This window comes from Tyto alba, unplaced genomic scaffold (assembly GCF_018691265.1).
Source record: "Tyto alba isolate M040663 unplaced genomic scaffold, T.alba_DEE_v4.0 Super-Scaffold_40, whole genome shotgun sequence".
Taxonomy (NCBI): domain Eukaryota; kingdom Metazoa; phylum Chordata; class Aves; order Strigiformes; family Tytonidae; genus Tyto; species Tyto alba.
This window is the reverse complement of record NW_024881316.1, coordinates 10,104,691-10,118,529: the sequence shown is the minus strand read 5'-3', so window position 1 is coordinate 10,118,529 and position 13,839 is coordinate 10,104,691. Positions and strand designations below refer to the sequence as shown.

General features: G+C 43.6%; 1 protein-coding gene across 10 annotated transcripts in view; it reads right to left on the bottom strand.

The window, feature by feature from the left end:
* BACH2 (BTB domain and CNC homolog 2) overlaps nt 1–13,839 on the bottom strand; it is a 198,292-nt gene that overhangs the window by 90,717 nt on the left and 93,736 nt on the right. Inside the window, exon 1 of one of the 10 annotated variants that reach the window (XM_032989909.2) lies at nt 2,743–2,771. The exons of the other annotated variants lie outside the window; for them this stretch is intronic. The gene's annotated coding sequence lies outside the window, so the exon portion shown is untranslated. Of the gene's footprint in view, nt 1–2,742; nt 2,772–13,839 lie in introns of those variants that run through there. 10 annotated transcript variants of the gene reach the window in all.

Genomic DNA, 13,839 nt, shown 5'->3' with positions numbered 1-13,839 from the left:
CCCAGCACTCGCGTCCCGGCATCTCTGCACAGCCCAGATCCCACCCAATGCCCAGTCCCAGCTGACTCCAAAAAAGCTTCCCCCCATCTATCAAGGAAATAATCCCACTTGGCTGGAGAGGAGGGTGGGAAGGAAATACTTGTGCAAGGGGGAAGTAATGATTTTTAAGTTACAGGGGTTTTCAAGTTCGAAGTTTTCAAGCTGCCAGTGCCCAACACTTTACTGTTTTCCTGGAAAAAAATATTTGAATGTTTAACTACTATTTACTTAAATAAAGTTGGCGATTGGGGTTGGAAAGAAAGATGATTTTCTTTTGAACAGAAGGGGACAGCAGCAGTACAAGGAGTGGCATGGCACGTATCTATCTTCCCAGGATCACTGCAAGGGCTGTGTCTGCAGAATTACCAAAAACTAAAGCTAGAAAAAGCAGGGGGGGGGGAATAAGGAAAATATAACCCAAAACTTTTTTTTTTTTTAAAAAGAACTACTATTATTTTTTTCTGAAACTTGCAAAATGAACTCTTCAGTAAAAACTTCTGGTTTCTCAAGAAATGTCTACTGACTCCATTAAAAAAGTCAAAAAATAACACAAAGGAGTGCAAATGAAAGAGGTTTGGTAGTTGTTTTTTATAAGTATGCAGTTCCTGGTAAAAAAAAACATTCAATACTTCCTCAGCACTGATGCTACAGCTTTTTACTCCAAGACTTATAGAGAATTGGATCACTTATAAAAAGTAAGTTATTTCTTCTGGATGGCACCCTCTTAGATGATTTACCAAGAGATGCTCAAAATACTACTACCTTTAAGGATTACCTATATGGGTACTTGAAGAGAACCATGAGGCTACACTAGGAACACAGTGCTTGTGCCTCTTCAGTTTATATAATTTTCTCCAACTGGGTATAACATTCATTGACAGACTGTAAGAGGACCAAATATTTATGGTCACAGATATACATTATCTAAATTGCCTATAAAACTAAAAATATAAACTCCAAATCTGTTCAGTCATAAATCATTGGTAGAACAAAATTAACTGTTGCTTACCCAATGGCCAAAGGAATAAAACCAGGGAAGGCTCTGTGTTTTCACGGGCAAGTTAGCTTTCTGAGCTAAAATTGCACTTGCCACAGCACATCAGAAGGTAAGGAGAATAAACAGAAGTGGGGAACAGGGAAACAAGAAAAAAAGAGGGGGGAGGAAGACTTTTAGTGCCACGCTTTTCTGAGAAGGTGTGATTGATGGTCACTGCTGTAGAAAGCATGAGGTTGCATCCCAAACATTTCATTCCCTTCTGCAAATGTCTCACTCCATATCTCGCCCCATGTTCCCTAGATATTCTTGCCCTGCGCGGGATGATCCAGCCAGCATCAGGTTTTACACATGATCTAAAACATGAAAGCAGGAATCTCTCTGCCCAGGGGTCAGCTTAGGGTAGAATGAAACCTAACCCCCCCGCCTACGCTCAACACGAGGGTTTCTTCATGCTTTCCATTCGATAAAAGAATTTTCTTTCTGAAACAGGCAAATTATTAAAAGCAAAACTGTTGCTACAGCAAGGAATACAGGAAAACTGAGCTCGTATGAACTGAAGAGCCAACGGTGCATCTACTGAAAAGGGGTTTCAGCATTTTAACATGCTGACTGGCCAGGTTTACAGCACGGGAAGATCTGTATCCTTGCCAGGGGAAGATGCACTTTGCTCCATGAGGGTTTCAGCTCTCAGTGCAGCCCTGCACACATGGGCAACAGGATCATGAGAGGCCATCAAATCACAGTACTACATCAACCTGAAGACCCAGCTCCTGGAGTCACTGCGATTGCAAGGAAACCTTATCTTTATTTTAAAAAGAAGCATCTGCGTTCACAGCTGCAGGAAAAGCTAGAAAAATAACAATCTTTCAAAGTGGACATTGTAAGGTTTTTTATTTTTAAACTTATATTGTTTAACAACCTCTTGTATATTTTTTAATCAGGTTACCTTTTTTTTTCCACTTTCTGAGGGCTTCCAATACTGCTTGGCAGGTCAGGTTAGCAGTAAAGAATGCAAATGTAAAGGAAGATGCACCAGATACCACAACTGGCAAAAGGAAGCATGAAGGTAAAAAAGCACTTATTTCAAGAAAACACCTTCTAGCTTGGATTTCAGCTATACGGAGAGTGTGTTTCAAAGAGCGGTTTTGTTGTTAAAATAAAATAACAAGAGTTTTGATGTTTAAGAGGATGAAAACTGTAAGTTCTTCAGTTTGCAATGAACAAACCAAGAAAGATGATCTCAGAAGAGCATGATGAATGTACATGGTTATTACTCCAGTTAGCATGAAAGATGTTTTGGACACAGAAAATCATGTCATCATGCTCAAGAAAACCAGCGAATCTGGGTGGGCAATGAGGGAGGTGAGCAATGAATACGCAGCGGGGTGGGCAAACACACGAGTGTTCAGAACAGGCGTGTAAAATTAGGGCTAAGTAAAATGAGCCCACATGTCAAGACCAGTTGGTGAGCTTCTCACAGATGCGGACAGGAGAAAAAAAATATTTAAGGAAGGCTGCGCACCAGTGAGCAGGGAGAAACGAGCACAGATGTGCAAACAGAACTGGTGTTTTCTGAAGCGACGCCTCACTTGGTGGAGTGCAATGCTTCTTACACAAATGTGTGCAGAAATTAGTCCCCGTGAAGTCAAGGAACCCAGTCTGTTACATGCAATACCATCACAGATTAGCAAATGTGTTTTCCTTACAATTTGTGCGTTTATAAGTGAAGCTGAAGAATATTTCTTTCTGGTTGAAACAGCTTCATTGGAACACTTGTAGCTTGCAACCGCTTGAAGGATTGCCTGAGGCTGAGAAGGCATTTGCAGTGCTCTTGACATCAAGTGCAGGATCTCTCCCTGAAATCTGTAAATTAAACCCAAGATGATATCGATACCTATGTCAGAAAAAACGCACGGCCTGCTTCCCTATCAGTGCATTTAATTTCCTCCTATATAACCTGCCCGGTTCTTCCGAAGAGAAGGAGCATGCTTAGCCATCACTCCTCCTTGTGCTCACGTGCGCCGTTTTGGGCAGGGGCAGCCAAAACCAGGAGTTCAAAGGGGCACAGCAGCTTCTTCCCTGGCGCCCAGAGGTGGGGTGCAGAAGACACCACAACTGAGGAGGTGTGGACCAGGAGCAGGGAGGTACCCACCCAGGACTGGCTCTGTGGCTCATCCCTATCTGGGCGAGCTGTGTCAACAGTCAGCGGAGATGAGATTAAGCTGCTCGTTCAGATAATGGCAAAAACCACGTGAAGAATCAGTCTGGCTAGAAACCACGACTGAAGTCATCGGGAGAAGCAGCAAGATAACCCACCGGTGCCTGAGTGAAGGGGAAGGCAGCTGCTGCTGCCCTGCACTGGCCGGGGAAGTGCTCCAGGGTCTGCAAACTGGATTTCCCCCCAGCTACACCTAACAGCACCAACTGGGCTTAAACGGAAAACCCTCAGAGGAGCTGGGGGATGTGCGTGGGGGGAATTTTCCACCCCCATTTGTCCTCTGGTTGCAGTTAACTCTGTGACACATCAACCAGGCTGGGCTAGGAAAGGCAGGAGACTGTAGTTCAAGAGCATCACCACAGGAACTTGTAAATCTTTTTATGTAAAATCTGAATGACTTTATCATTGGAATATACTTGTCTTAAAATAAAGCCACCGTTGAAAATATTTTATCTTGGTGATATGACTCATGATAGAATGGTTAAGTGTAAAAGGAAAGTTAATAACATGCTGTGAGAAAGACCCCCACACAACAACATTATCAAATGACACACAAGATGAATATTTATGCCCCACACAGTAAAACCAATATGCACCAAAAGTCACAGCCTAATATTTTGTGTCAGATCTGATGAAAATTCAGAATTCTGGCTTATTTATCCTTAAGGACTGGAGATTTTGGCTAATATACCTGCAAACAGGAGAAAATAAGATGGTTCGGTGTCGAGGATGAAATTGCTGTCCCTGAGCCTGGCATCTTGGAAGACAATACCAGACTAGCCAGCACTGGGTTTCTTGGGTAAGGGTGCTTCCCAGGGCAGCATGAAATGACACATCTCACTGGGTTTATGCTCCGGGACTCCTGCTCCAATGCATGTAAACCACAAGAGCGTATGCCTGCCCTGCTGAAAGCATGTTCCCACATTGAATGATTATCACAGTCAGACTTTTACTGTTGATTTCTTTTAAAAAATGCGAATTGAGACAACAGTTAACATACAGAACGAAAGAACAGGCCACAGTCAACCACAAAAACTCCCCATAAGGTTCAGCATGTGGGAAACAGATAAGTAAATGCTGTGAAAGATGAACAATATTTAAGTATTAACACAAATGTTTTTTTTGGGAAGGTTTATCTGGCATCTCCATCAGTTTTCCTCCAAGCTCTAATACAAAAATAACTACGTCTAACTGTGACTGGGAGAGATGGCAGCAGCTCAACATTGCTCCCTTTTTTTCTCTGTACTCAGAAAAAAACCCTACCCTCTTACAACATCAGGCAAACTAATTTTCAGGTGATTCCAGATCAGGGTGAAGTCAGAGATGCATTTACCAGTTCAGAAAGTTCAGTCAGGAGTCTCGCTTTCATCAGCCTGTGAAATGAGGACATCCACGCGCAACACCAGGGCAAGAGAAATACAGCCTTTCTGCGAGCTGTACAGCTGGTCCCCCATGCTCTAGCCCGAAGTGAAGGAATTATCCTTTAGGCTCATATAAAAGTTGAATGCAACAGTTGTGCATCAAACTATGAAGAGGGAGCCCATGCTGATGGACGTACACGTCTACCGTGAACCTGCACAAATTGTGCTGGGGCTGAGAGTGGGCCAACACTGCATCTCATGTGAAGGAGCTGCCTCTTAGCTTCTCTGCCTCCCTCACACCAAGCAGGAGAAAGTCAAAAGGCCTGAAAATGTTTTGCGGGTTATCTTCACTGGTCACAACAAACAGAAAAAGAGAAAGACAGCATCATGGTGGGAAAGAGGTTCAAAAATACGTTCTCTGCTGGGTAAACTCAAGTCTGTTTAACAAGAGAAGCCAGAGAGGCCATGCACAGTAATGCTGAGAAAAAGGAAATGGTACTTCATTTTAGCCAGAGTCATAAATCTTACCAGTGAGCCTCTAACGGCAAAACGGCGAGCAGGGGAATTTTTATACACAGATAATTAGTTGCAAGCTGATATCGGGTTTACTGTGCTGTGCACTATGCCTGTGCAGCACCTTCTCAACCGGCAAAACACTGCAAGAGGCTCTGACTGCCTCGCGGACGCTGGCTACACTGGGAGGTGTGTGGCTGAGACTCCCAGAAACCCTTATTAAAAAATAGGTGAAGACGGCTATTTCTGCTCCACAGAAATCCTTCTGAGGCGAACCCAGAAAGGTTTTTTCAACAGGCAAAATGTACCATACTTATGAAACCACCCCCTCTGCTACGGGGGAGATGGACTAACAGGACACCTTGTCCCACCATTAGTACTGTCATCTTCTGGGGGTATAGAAGACACTCACAGATCCTGTAGAGCAAACAGTTTGGACAGGGAAAAGGTTGACCCACTGAAGCACAGAAAGAAAATGTAGGCAAGGAAATCCATCAGCCAGAAACAGCTGCCTCACAAGGACCCAAGTCACCCAGGGGGTTCCCACCTCCTGTGCTGGGAACAAGGCAGCCCATCCACCAGTGCTTGTTCCTCGACGTCTTGCTCTGTTTCAAAGCACAGCCAGGGACTTCCACTAGCGACAGATGTGAGCAAAGACTCCACAGCATCTAACAGTCAGACCGCACATCCAACCAAAGAAAGCCACTTTTTGGTTTCTTGATGAGAGGGCATCCCAGGGACATGTGCCAGCAGCCCGCTGGGTGCGTGAGGTGCCGGCGAGTGCCCCCAGCACTTCTGATGCTAACTTAGAAGGGACCAATTTGATCTAGAGGAGGAAGTCTGGAAGCCTTCATCCCCAAAAGATGCCCAAGTTAGAGAACAGCCTGGAGACGAAAGCAGCTTGCTGCTCCAAGACTGGCTGAGAGACACCTTGGTGAGCAAGAAGAGCCCACCCCGTTTGCACCAGGAGCTCCGAGGCGATGGCTCCTGCGGGCTGCCTTGGTGCTTCTAACTACTTTCTGCCCATCTTTTTCATCCCCAACCCGGTGCAAAAGGGCTGATGCACTGCATTGCTCAATCGTGCTCGTCTGCTGGTCCAAAAGAGCTGGAGGCAGGTTACGTCTACGGGGCAGACCAGCTCTGCCACCCGCGCAAGGTTTGTCCGCTTGGGGTGAAGCGGCAGTTCTCTTGTCCAAGGCTCAGTTCTCTTGCTACCGTATGTTAAACAGAAAGACCAATCTGTATTTACTGCGCTAAACTACAATTATGTGTTTTTTTTAAATCATTCAGCCTAATGGTATGCAGCTGTCACAGAAATCTTTGAACACATCACTGGATCTCTTTGAGCTGATTAACCAGATAGGGAACCATAGCCGAAAGACATGAAAGAATGGGTCCAAATTTCCAACTCTCAGCTGAGCAAAGAATTTAATTCAGAGGACTGTATGAAATGGAGAGGGGGGAGAAGGTTCACAACACAAACAAAGGTTTTGTTTACTACTGATATAAACAGGTGAAATGCTCTCTGTAGCTCAGTTTAAGAATCAATGCACACCAGCCTCAAAGCGGTGCTGATGGGTATTGTTGCTGCCACACCAATCTGTGTGGATGACAACATTCGTGTGAGTTTTTTCCAGACTAGAATTGAGCGAGAACCTACCAGCAAACCTAACTTTACACTGAAGAAATCTTGAAGAACTCCAAGACCACAGCCCCTTCCCCTGAACTGCTTCTGTTCAGTGCACTTCTCTGCATAGCATAGTTGTTTGTGGTTTTTTTTTCAAGACAGCTCCGTGTATTTGCCTTTATTTGTAGCACAATGTTTACTATTCCAATCAGAACATTCTGTAATCTCATCTAAATGTTTTATTATTAATTGCTGCACCCTGCACCCCACCCTTAATAATTATCCTTGGGAAAGGTAAACATTTCAACATGAGTTACATTAGTTAAAGCCATGAATATGCATTATTTATTTATTTAGGTAAACAGTAATTAAGAAAAATCACCCAGACTGTCTTCTCTTCGAAAAGAGCACTACTTCACCAGCCTTGCCATGGGAATTGCAAGTCCCTTAAACACATATATTACTTTGTCCTCTTCCACCATGATTTACATTTGTGGGCCTCAGATCACATAACAGCTGCCAGGAAAGCAGTCCCTACGTTGTCCAAGGCCATGCAACAAGTCCAAAGCATCCAGACTCACTCTCAAGGATGAGCAGCATGTACCCAAACACCAGTACAGAAGCAACTAGCAACACCTTGAGTGCAGGATGAGGACCAAAATGCTGCTATCTATCACCCAGTATGATGATTTTTAAGTTTTTCACAGCAAGACCACATCTACTACCATCAAAACACTCATGACCCCCCTTCTGCTCTCTCTCCACGGACAGAGGGCTATGTCCTTACAAAACAAGGGGCTGTCACCAACACAGCCTTTCCATGCTAAGATGGGGAGTATCCAGCCCCAAACCAGTGAGTGTTTGCTGCCGGAGCAGTCAAATAGCCCCATGTGCTATAAATATATATATATATGTATGCAACCTATGCGTTGGGTAATAAGCAGCTGAGTGACCCTACTCAATTCCCCTGGATTTCTTCCTCAGTATTACATGACCTCAAATATTGCAACATCCCATCCTGCCTAATACTTCCACCAACTTCTACCACACGCCAAGACAGAATCAGGCAGCGTCACAGGCAATGAAGACACTTAGATGGAACTAATTCTTCGAAACCAAAAAATTAAGACACGTCAGACAGTCCTGACATGGTTGGTCATCCACCCTAAGGATTGCATCGGTGCTACAAGAGAGGAATCAAAATGTCTCCCAAAGACAAAAGGGATTTTCGCAGATCTAAAATTGTTAAGTAAATAGATAAAACTGCGGTCTGGGCTTTGTTTCAGTTTTCAGAGCTAATTTCCGGCCACCGTTCAGAGAAATGCTTTGCATTTCCATTTCTGACTCACCCGTTTTAACAAATGCACTCGCTGGAATTACTAAGCACGGGATCTGATCAAAACATTTCGCTTTCTGAATCAAAGTGCTTTTCAATTTTATTGATGTGAACTTACCTACTGATTTAACACGGTGACTGACAACACTGGTGGTGTGTGGGTACGGTCCGGGAACGTGATGCGATGGGTCAGAGGACCCCTCTCCCAGCAGGCATCTCACATGAATTTGGGATGCCTCCCAAATTCTGCACAACCACTCAGAGCATGCTGCCGCTGGTCCCTCGCATCCCGATCGCGAAACGATACATGCTCTCAGAGACACGTTTAAACGTCGGGTATGAATGAAAAGCATTCCTGAAAAGAATCTGTTACGAAACCGAAAATCGGAGACCGCCGCAGCACTGTGCCTAAGTTGAGTCATCAGTTCCCTTTACAGCCTAATAATTGACACTGCCTTGATCAGAATGACTGATCCAAATGTTGCCTTGTGTTTGTGTGTTGGTTTGGGTTTTTTTTATTTTTTTTTTTTTAATTTAAAAAAATAGATTTCTTATGTAAACAAGCTGCCTGTCATCTTGGAAGAGTGTTTGTGTTTGCCCGATCATGGGAAACATCTGTCAAAAACAGATTTTGCTCTCCTCAGTCAAGTCAGTATCAGTACTACAAAGAAACCAAAACCAGGTCTTGTTACGGAAAAAATACGCTGCCAACTCTCAGTGGAAGCACTGATTTTATTACATTTTCTTGGGATTAAATGCTGCAAAGATTATTAGAAGAGTTCTCTCCTTCCCCGGTGGGATCTCTTCCTCAAAGGAAATCACGGGAATTTAAGAGCTGCTTTTCTCACCTTTTCCTGTGCTTTTCCAAAATGAAGTACCTTCTAGGAAGGGATAGACAGGAGAAGAATCAAGGTTCTGTGAAACTTCAGAGCACGCTCATTTCCCACCTTTTGACACTGGTACTTGGATAACAGAATGATCCCCCTCCTCATGCTTTCAACAAACAAACACTCCCACACCTCTGCATCCCTCAGGTTACACCTCCCCAAAACGATTCATTGATTCACATCTTCTAAACAGGGAAAGATCAAGTGAGGCTGCTACTGCCTCTAGTGGTGTTTTCTGAAGAAAAGGCAACACAAAACAGAGTGGTTGCTACTACTAGACAAGGGTGATGCTAGAGAGCCATACTGTGGGTCTTCTGACAGGGAATCTGCCTTGGAATAGCAAAATCATTAGGGAAAAAAAAAAAAAAAAATCAAACCAAACAGAAACCAAAGGGAGAAACAGGTGTGACTTTAACAGAAAGATTAGGCTACGACATGAGAATGAAAATGGAGATGATGGGGGCAGGAGCACCAGGCTCAGTGGGTACCACCCTGGTGTCAGGGCTGGGACTTAACACAGAGCCCTGCTAAACGAACCAATAATTTATAGAATATGGGGACAGTATTTGAAACATTTAACAGCGGATATGTGGTCTTCCTAGAAGTATGTCCCTGGACGGGTGAGAAATTAAGGGCCGTGTCTATATTAGCCTTTGTCTGTAGACCAAAACTGGCAGTACTGTGGAGCTGACGTGATGCTCCATTTTTGTGTTTTGCCTGGCAGTAAGTCCAGCCTGGCGCTGCAAACTGAGCACCCACCAGCAGCTGGGAGCACATCAGCAGCGTGGCTGGAGGCAACAATCCTCAGCTTCTATCAGGAACTCACGGATTACACAGTATGCTACTAATGCTTAAAAACAAGGCAGGTAGGAGGGGAACTTTGATATACTTTGGAGAAAACACTGAGTACTGAGAGTAATACAATGGTAGATTTTAAAACAAGAAAACAGACAAAATCCAAAGCTGTGGAGGAGAAGAAATGATGAAAAAAATGGCATAACAAGGGAGAAGAAAATCATTTACTGGCTAAAGATGACGTTAGATTTTATCTCCCTAATGTGGTAGATAGTTGGACATGAAACTAATACTTAGAAGTATCTGCAAAATACTGTACTCCACCTCCTCTGAATGGGGCAGAAGTGAATTGAAATGAAAGTCTTGCTTTACAAAGACAAAAAAATCTTCATGCAAACAATTTACACAGCTCTTTCGAAATAAGAAATGACTACAGAGCTACACTTTGGAAACAAAGCTATGACAACACTAAACAAGTTGCAATCTCAACTGTGATTTAGAAATAATGTCCAGAAGCATACAGCTTTAGCTCTGTTCAGCACAGAATCCAATGAGTAACATCAACCTTGCAACATTTTTGAGGAATCTCGTATTTTTCTGAACAACACTTTTACTTATTTCAGCTATTTTAGAGAGAAACAGACAGTCACACTCCCAAAATGTGAGGAGACACACTATTTTGGCCAGATTTGAGAAGAGACTGCGCTTAGTTAGCACTGGTTTTATCTGCCTGACCATGACTTTTATAAACTCTTTGAAGCTTTATTATTCCAAGGTACATGGGTGGCAATATGAAGACAACGGAAATACTGAATGGGAATTAAAAGCACTTTGCACTCTCAAGCCAGCAAGTGAAAGAATCATATTTGGCTTCATGTGAGCATTGCCAACACTAACAAACTATTTGCCGCCTGGCGCTGCATACCAGCAGGTCATGTACAAACGTACATTAGTGTTTTGATGCCAGCTAAGTGGGCAAAATTTGAAGTTCCACTTCTATTTGCTTTTTAGTTAATTTTGCACCAACTCTTGAGTGTCATGGTGAAAAAAATAAAGGCATGGGAAACAAAGCACAACACAGTTCATCACTTCATAAAGAAATTTAATTAAACCAGCAAAGACTGTATTTTAAATGTCTATCTAGCTCTCCCTAACAGCTCAACTCAAACATGAAACTCAGGCACTAGATTAATTTTTTCTGCAGTTTCACGTCATCTGAAAACAGAGGTTTAGTATCAGTATTATCACCATCCCAGTTAACCATCACCCAAAGCTGCAGTAAGAACCAGCATGCATGAGGCCAGTATCAAAGTCAACCCCATAACCAGAAAAAGAATTATTTTCTTAGCAAGCTCCCTTCTCTTCTCTTCTCTTAAACTGTGGCTGCGCCAGCTTCAGGGACGTCTGGCACAATCCACACTCACCACTCGTTCCTGTAAGAAAAATGTTCTCTGTACCCAGTAATTACTGCTTAACTTTGCCACGTGAAAGAACCTCTCTTTCCAATTCTCATGGCTTTTGGAGGGTTTTTTTGTTTTGTTTTTAACTCATACACGACACCTGCCCATTCTGCCTTGATTGTCTTGTTTTATTATTCTCTGTAGTCCTGGCATTTGTTTAAAATGATGTAAAAAATAGGCAGTTGCATAGAGAATGATTAGTACAGCACGTGCCGTACCAAGCAATGTTACATATTTTATTGCTTATGAAGTCAGTGTACCAGAAGCAGCCAAATCTGTTAGTTCAGTCTGAAAGTGTATTTTTCCTTTCCTGCTTGCAAGAGGGTAATTAATACTTGGAAGGAATAACGGAGAAAATAAGCACGCTGGTAGGTAAGTACTCCTAATGACATGAACTCACGTTTGGATCAAGGTTTGTGGTTTGGTACATATCTCTACAAAGAAAGAATAACAAAGTTTGTGCCTAAGTGTGTGACAAGGACACTTGCCACACTGTCTGTTCAGCCATCACCTGAAATTACTCATTATCTGTGCCAGCATCTGTGCCCCACTGAAAGAGTCTGTACTTTTCCCTGAAGCTCTGCAAGTGAAAACTTAAATCTAATGCTTTGCCATTTGTTCAGAGTGGCTGATGAAAAACTCATTAATGAATACTTGGGCAAAATGCTCTCCACAATTACAGCACACAGTTATAAAAGCCAATGAACAATGGCCACCAAGCGTTTCTATGTAGAAACTGGCTTAACACAGCTTCCTACTTGGTAAATAGGGAGAGGAAATTCTGAATAAATATTTGTTTTCCCATATTTATTTCTGCACTGGGTGAGGCAAGACAAAGGGATGTTGAGGCACTGATTTCAGGTTTTGTTCTTTATGCACAATTTGACCTGCAATGTTACAGGGCTTTTAATCTCATATACCTCATGGATCCTATTATCATCACCATCATAATGAAACCAGACACAGTTTACTTCCCGTTCCCCCAGCCTGACACCGGCAAGGCATGCAGAAATGAGAGTCACTCACGTAAAACTGACTGAAGAAGGCCACCTATCATTTCAGCTGCTTGGCTTCACCTCTCCATGCCAAACAGTGTCACCTCAAGTTGCCCCTGCCAAGACGCAGGTCAAGCAGCAGCGCAACACAAACTGTAAGGATCAGAAGGCATCCAACTCAGCTTGTCCGTGGGAAAGGCAGAGAACAGTCCCTGGGTGTTTCTACAATTCCTGTTGCTCTTGGTGCAATTAGATTTTATTGAACCGTAATCCTAGATAAGTATATTGAATCTTACAGCTAAAGTCAATTACACGGCGTTAAATAGCGTTCCTGATTTGCAGGAGTAAAATCACTTCTTCAGGATAAAACTAAATTAGCTCAATAACTCATTATTTGTAGCTTGGGCATGAGGTTGAAACAGCAATGGACAACTAAGCGGTTGCTGTATTTTCAGGCACCAGTCTTTTATAGCTGTAAGCCAACTGAATTCCCAGTTTTACCAATTGGGAAAAGGGATAAGCATTGCAGCGAAAAGGACATCCAGTGTCAGAAACACTGTGTCTCAAACCATCCGTGTTTTCTCATGGCAGGGGACTCGGAGCTAACCATCCTTGGAAGGCACAAGACATCACTTTCCCTCTAATTAAACGTCCTCATACTTCGAGATTTGGATTAGATGCAGCAGTCAACCTGGAGCTAAACTGCATCTCTCCAAGTAAGAAGCGGGCTCTTTGTTCATCTAATAAGGCAGTAACTCAACCAAAATCAATGGGGCTGCTCCCAGGTCCACCGAGGCTTCTGGAAGGCTCTAAATTACAGCCCCTCCAGCACATCCCCTCAGTGCATGGCACTACCCACACCTGCCTTCTGCCTTCTCACGCACTCTCTGTGGATGTTCATTCCTGGCCACGGTCAGAGACAGGGCTCGTGGACCTCTGGTCTGACCCTCATTCAGCACCCGGGCTCATAATTTAGGCTGCTGTAGGCTGCCGTCAACCAGGGCCCAAATGAGAAACCAGAATCAGACCAAACAAAACTGTTTCATGAATGAGGACAGAGGGAAAACCGGGTACTGTGAAATGGTGGGGAAAATTAAACAGGAAAGTAACTTGATGAGAGAGTTACTGAAGAAAAGCCAACCTGCCCAAGACAAAGGCTGGCTGCCATTTGGGAGTGAGGAACAAGTAGAGGAGGGAGGAGATGGGAGGGAAGAGCACACCTTGTGCCACTTCTGTATCCTACCAGACACGAGCCATGACAGTAAAGAAAATACTCATGGAAGGGCCACGATAAAGAGTATCAGTGGCAGAAAGAGGTCCAGGTGAGCATGGACCTCAAGACTGGGGAATTGTTTCTGTGGCCACAGGAGGAGGGCTGAAATATGCCAGGGACGGGAGGCCTATGCAAGGTCTCCAAGAGGAGGATCTCTGATTAACCCTGGCAGCTTGGAGAAGGTTGAGGGTCAGGTCAAAGGAAGGTCTGTGAAAGCAAGACCAAAAAAAAAGGGAAGGCAGTAAGAAGGTGGGAGGACAGGAAACAGCAAGAGCTGTTGTAGCAGAATCAAACAGAAAACAAAACATGGCTCTGGTCTGAATATGAACCTGTCTGTA